Raw genomic sequence first — 6850 nt, 5'->3', positions numbered from 1 at the left:
GTACAAGTTCAAAAGTCAAAAAGTTTGTCTCTATGTATCAGTAGTAAATAATTGCAATTATTTACTTTTCTCAAATTTTTGCACTTTTTGGCTTGTTTTGCTAAGTATGCAACTTGTTAAGGTCTCTGAATAATTTTCCCTAAGTTTGAACAAAATTTGTTCAAGTTATCAACTGTTTCGTGTCCGTCGCAGACTCGGTTTTCAATAATCTGGCTTAAGTCTCAATTTTGTGATCCAAATTTCACCAAAATTGATTTGTGTGGTCTACTTGGTATGCTTAACCTTGTGGTATACTCAAATGTGCAAAGATATCCAATTTTGTAGCAGATGTAAATAATCATGATTATTTACTCCTGCTATTTTTGTATACTTTTTTGCAACAATTTGTACAAAAATCTGTTAAGCAGCTTAACTTAAGCTCCCTAGCCAATTTTCATCAAGTTTGGATAATTTCTGTTCAAATGGTCAACAGTTTTGTTTCTACAGACAGACTTTGCAAGTTTGGCCACAATTTTTAATCTATTGATCCAAATCTTACCAAATTTGATTTGTGGGCTTAGTATAACATGCTAAAACTAGTGGTATGCTCACTTGGTCAAAAAAGTTGAAAAATAGGATAAAAGTAAATAATCACAATTATTTACATCTGACAAATTTTTGCATCTTTTTGGTCAAGTGAGCTTATACACTTGTCTATCACATCAATATAAGCCTATGAGTCAAGTTTCATTGAGTTTGGACAAAATTCTCCCGATTTACACTCCCAAGTTCTCAAAAGTCAGTACATAATTTAGATTTTACAAAGTTTTTGGTCAGTTTGGTGATCCAATTTCTATGGGCCTTTACAAAAGATGTTTGTACACATACATAGAGTCTCTGGTATCAACCTTGGTCAGCTTTGAGCTGAAAGTAAATAATCACGATTATTTACTTTTAGCCTAAAATGAATACTTCTTTGAACTTTTTCATTGGACAGTCTTTTCATGAGCTATTTTAAGCCTCCGAGTCGAGTCAAAACTTAATTTGGCCTAAAATGTCAAGAAAAAGTAAACAATCTGAGTTTTTGCAAATTCTTGAAATGTTTATCTCAATGCGTCCTTGAGCTTACCCACACGGTACATACAACTACCCTACTCCTAGATTTTACTGCAATGGGGTTGTGGAAAGTGTCCACAAACACTCATTTTATTGTATTTTATGGTTTTTCAATCCTTGATCTTAAGACTTGTCTCATCCATCAATCATTCTCAAAATCCCAATCTAATCCTATAATCCTACAGTCCTAAAGGTACTTAGCAAGTACGACTTACTTCCAAGCTACCTCTACACAACAAAAGCCGACAATCTTAAGCTATGAAGTTTTAAAAAGAAAGTTTTGACTCTAGGTGATCCTAGAGAAATTTAAAGGATAACTTCACAAGACACTCATGTTTTCCCTAGTTTAGGTCTCTTCGATCCCCGACAATGGCGCCAAATGTGGGACGGGTGTCTAACCTCACTCCTATTTTGTTGCAGACATAGCAAGAACCACGAATATAATTGTCAATCCATGGGACAAAGCTGACTCGACTAGTGCATAGAGGCTACAAGAGGTTGTCAATCTCTTGGAAAACAACAAACAACCCGCATCTAACTCAAGCTACACTCAAATTATAGAAATCACCAAAAGCTAATCGCTCATCGGTGAACAAATCACATCCATTACAGCATCAAACGACATCCAAATGTTACAAAACTTCTAGGACATGTTTATAAGACCCAAGCACACATGCTTATGGCCTCAAATCTCACTGTAGATCAAATGCAAAAATCGTGATTGCTAACAGCAGTGAGTTTTGAGCTAGGTTTTTTCGACCCAGAATGCATCTAAATGCTTAGCAATGATGCCCCAATACACCACCTATGCTTAGTTTTTGATTTTGAAGTGTAAATTCCTACTGATACTGAAATTAGGCCGCAGGTCGGCCACGCCAAAAGCTACGAAATATCATGAAATGCTTACGTCAATGCGTAGAGCTCTTACCTATGGTTGCAATGCAATGTGATGCCCGGCTTTCGGAGCTTGGCCGCGAGAACCAACCCCAACCGGGGGAGGGGGGGTATAATACAAGAAAAATGATTTTAAAAAATGCTTTTTTCAAAATTGCATCGCCACTCCTTCCATGCTTGCGTGCAGTGGCCGCCTCTCAGCTTGGGCACACTCTCCATTTCTCCTCCATTATCACCAAAAGACAAGCTCTCTCTCTCTCTCTCTCTCTCTCTCTCTCTCTCTCTCTCTCTCTCTCTCTCTCTCTCTCTCTCTCTCTCTCTCTCTCTCTCTCTCTCTCTCTCTCTCTCTGCTTGGCTCCGCCAAACTGCATCTCTCTCTCTCTCTCTCTCTCTCTCTCTCTCTCTCTCTCTCTCTCTCTCTCTCTCTCTCTCTCTCTCTCTCTCTCTCTCTCTCTCTCTCTCTCTCTCCTCTCTCTCTCTCTCTCTCTCTCTCTCTCTCCCTCTCGTTTGTCAACCCACAAGGGGCCGCCATGCATGAGACAAGAGTCTCTCTCTCTCTTTTCATTATTCGAACACACACACACACACACACACACACTCTCACACCTTCCCCACTTTCTCCCTCTTTCATCCTCAGCATAATATATATATATATATATATATATATCCCTCTTGTTTATCAACCAAGGTGGGCCGCCATGCATGCTCACTCTCTCCCTCACCCTCTCTTCCCCTCATCTCCCACTCTCTCGCGTTGACTCCCTCTCTGTCCCTATGTTGACAGCTATGTAAGAAACAATCTCTCTCTCTCTCTCTCTCTCTCTCTCTCTCTCTCTCTCTCTCTCTCTCTCTCTCTCTCTCTCTCTCTCTCTCTCTCTCTCTCGTACCCACCCACACACATATACACTCTCACCCACACATCCCTCCCTGGCCCCCAACACGCCCTCTCTCTCCCTGGCCCGTTGACTCTCTCTCTCCCTCTCTTGTTTCCTCTGTCGGCAATAGCCACGCGAACACAAGAGACTAATCTCTCTCTCTTTCTCATTCACGCCCACACACACATACCCCATTCACCCCCCTCAGCCTCTTGCTCTCTCCCCATCTCTCACTCCCCCTCGTTCAGCCCGCCATACATGGCGCAATAGATAATCTCTCTCTCTCTCTCTCTCTCTCTCTCTCTCTCTCTCTCTCTCTCTCTCTCTCTCTCTCTCTCTCACACACACACACACACACACACACACACACACACTCACACACACACACACACACACACACACCCACATGCTTACCCCAGCCCCTCTCTCCCCACCACACCCTCACACGCTCTTCCTCACTCTCAGTCACACTCTCTGTGTAGCCGAGCAAGCAGCACGTAAAAATAATAATAAAAATAATAAATACATCTCCTATACTCTTGTTCACACACACACACACACACTCTTGCCAACCACTCACACACACACCTACACACACACACAACCCCCACATACATACATGCACACACTCACAGCACCTACACCCTCACACGGTTACATACACCCACACATGCATTTACGCACTCATGAGCAAATGCACATAGAGAGAGAGAGATGTAGGTGATGAAAACCACTCAGGATCTGAGGGAAAATTAATTCAAAGTGATATTTATAGAAACCTTAGCTTCGGCAAGATGGAGATTGTGGTGATAGAGAGAGATAGAGAGCCTATGATGTGTTCTCTAGAGAAAATTCCATATACACAAAAATTCTACACTTGTGTGTGGTGACCCTTGGAGTCAAGGTTTGTGCATGGCTTCGTTCTCAAGTACTGACCCCCAAGTGCCCCCAAATGCCACAAGTACTCAAGTGACCCAAAAGAATGCTCTCTCAAATGCCCCCCCCCCCCTGATAGTGACCTCTTAGTGCCCTTTTATAGGTGCAGGCTGCATTAGTTTAGGATAATGTGATTACGTTAGGGCCCTAATCACGAGAGATAAAGCAAGGATCCGGATCCCAGATGGGTGACCCTTGCTTTGTTTTATGAGAACTTTAAAATGATATCTCCTAGGTGGGCCTTTGTGACCATCACCTAGAGAGAGGTGGCCATATACAATTGGTTTTTTTATACAAGGTTTTTGGCTTGAAAATGGGAAAATAGGTTACGCTACGGATGTTTACTGCGGTGATGCGTCATGGGTGAGATGCCGATGAATGGTGCGCTTTGTTGGTGCGTTGATGTAGCACTTTTTTCACTTTCGAGGCCGGACGGGGAATGCCTTTGGCGTCATTTCTTGAACCATGGTCACCATCGCGTGATTTGACGTCTTTTCTTCTTTTGTCGTTTTAGGCGTCGATGTCTAGTTCTTTTGCTTTCCTTCTTGTGTGTTCATATGGCGTGCTGTGTTGTTTGATTGCATGCGTGCGCGTGTCGTGGACTCGTGTTTCTCTCTCTCTCTCTCTCTCTCTCTCTCTCTCTCTCTCTCTCTCTCTCTCTCTCTCTCTCTCTCTCTCTCTCTCTCTCTCTCTCTCTCTTTGTGTGTGTGCAGGCAGGTAACCCTAGCTCTCTGCAAGCGGGTTCACCTCCTCACGCATCCCGCAGTCTCCCCCTGGGCGAGGGGCTGCCCTGTGGGGGGGTGTTAACAGCCCAACCCTGCCCCAGCTGAACTCTGCGGCCCTGCTCAGTTACAAGCTCAAGCCCGCCCTGGCCTGGCTTTCGAGTCGAAGGTTTCATAGCCCTGGCTAATCTTGGCTGCACAAAGTCCTTGCCCTGCACGAATCTTGAATGCACGAAGTTCTTGCCCTGCATGAGCTTCTAGTTTAATTTTGGCTGCACGAGCTGGCTTTTGTTCTGAGAGCACTGGGCCCTGTTGATTTGCTTGCAGGTCGAATCAAAGGTGACTCACACTCTGCTTGGAGCCTATTCAAAAAAACTCTCTCCCTATGGTTTGTTCCCATAGTATTTGACCCTCTTCCAGCATGAACAACAATAATCGACCCTCTTCCAGCATGAACACTCCTAAGCCCTCCGCAAAGAGCCGACCAAGCTACGCAACAATCGTTGCAGCCCCGAGCAAGCTCACACAGATTGGACAACTCCAAGCAGCCCTCGACCAAGTAATGGAGGAGAATCGCAACCTCAAAGCTCGCCTTGGCAAGCTTGAGGCACGCTTTGACTCCATGGTCGAGCTTGCCACCAACAAAGAAAAAGAAGTCAAATCAAAGGTTACTCAAGCCCAATCGGTCACCTTTGCCAAAGTCCAAACCTGCGTGACAATAGAGCTCCGCGAACAAAGACTTCAAGAAGAAAATGGCCTCAAGGTCTGCATTGGTGGGCTCCCCTCGCCATGGTGTACCATTGAGGACACTCTCGAGGAAGCGATCACCAAGCTCAACGACATCCTTCGACCAATTAACATAAAGCCTAAAAAGGTTTCTTGGATCAACGATACACACAGGCAAGTGCCACCCTGAACATTGTCTTCTTACTTTCAAAGATAGAGAGGATAAGATGCAGTTACTACGACAAGCCCGATTCCTCAAAGGGACAAAGATTTGGATCAACGAGGAGATGACAACAACTGAATTGAAGATAAAAAAAAGCGAGCTCAAGAAGATGCACGAAGCCCACAAGAAAGGTAAATGGGAAGTCTATCAAGGTGGTAAATCCATCATGCAAGAATTTCGAGCCCCTAAAAAGGCTCTGCCCAACCCTCCCTAGATCTTGTTTCCTTTTTTTTTCCCCTTATCCCGATGATTGGACCCTCAATCCTTAACTGATATGTATCCGATGGCTTCACTTAGAAGCAATAAGTCAATGGAATGTCTTTTGTGATGGTCCCATGGGTCATATATGACCTACATTGACGATAAATCAATCAATCTCTCTCTCTCTCTCTCTCTCTCTCTCTCTCTCTCTCTCTCTCTCTCTCTCTCTCTCTCTCTCTCTCTCTCTCTCTCTCTCTCTCTCTCTCTCTCTCGTGTAATATCAGTGTTATTCTAAATCACTATTGTCCTCGTCCACGCCGCTCAAATCTAGGTGGTGCCCGTTGTTCGCCTACCGTGGCAAGCTCGGTGTTCATGGTCCTGGCGTTGAGGCCGTCGGGGTCCTTTTTGCACTTTGCACCCGTCATTTAATGCCCCTCGGAGAAGGGCTTCTCAAAAACCTTCCTTTAACAAGATTAAAATGATGCGCATCATCAATCATGGACGAATGGCTGCAAGAATTCTCCAATTGGAGGACAAAAGAAGAAGAGAATGAAGAAGCACTGTCTGCCTTCATCGAAGTGCTACTGCCAGGTTGTAGCATCGTCAACATCTAGGAGGTAAGATCCCCATCTTGCATTGTTTGTGCTAATTGCAAATCAAGAGCATCAAGTGGGAGGGCTATGAAATGTCACTGTTGTCAATCAAAGCACACTATCAATGAGTGCCGACAGAGGAGGTGAAGAACGAATGGTGAGTTTTTCTTTTGAAAACTGCAGCACTCTACGTCAGTCATATTTTGTGTAGCACCAAGTGTTTTCTCTCCAATGGTGAGAGAAGAGTCGTCAACTACATCAACCACAAAATCCAAGCCACAAAGCCTAAAGCATGTAAAGAATGAGGATGCAAGAGAGCTACACAACACAAGCACAAAGCACACAGAGATGGAAAGCTTCTTCTTCTTCTTCACAGAAAAGAGAGTACAAAATGACTAAGTGCTAAAGCTGAAAAATAGCACATATGTACATGCGGTCACTAAGTGTGAACTCGCTAGAAGCGTACTAGGCTGGCACTATAAGTGTAGTCCAGCTGTAGAATCACTGGCAGAGATCCTTCGTGCCGGTCACCTAACGCGCCAGTGAGTAAATGCCGTAAGCGGCCAAGACCCGTAGTGGATGCCA

General features: G+C 44.3%; 1 pseudogene; it reads left to right on the top strand.

Annotated features, from left to right (window-relative positions):
* The first annotated feature begins 2162 nt into the window (after positions 1-2162).
* Positions 2163-6101, top strand: LOC147460607 (uncharacterized; annotated as a pseudogene).
* The last annotated feature ends 749 nt before the right edge of the window (positions 6102-6850 follow it).

This window comes from Adiantum capillus-veneris, chromosome 3 (assembly GCF_014529385.1).
Source record: "Adiantum capillus-veneris isolate H3 chromosome 3, ASM1452938v2, whole genome shotgun sequence".
In the NCBI taxonomy this organism is placed as follows: Eukaryota; Viridiplantae; Streptophyta; class Polypodiopsida; order Polypodiales; family Pteridaceae; genus Adiantum; species Adiantum capillus-veneris.
Note: the sequence above shows the minus strand (reverse complement) of the source record. Positions and strands in the feature narration are given on the sequence as shown.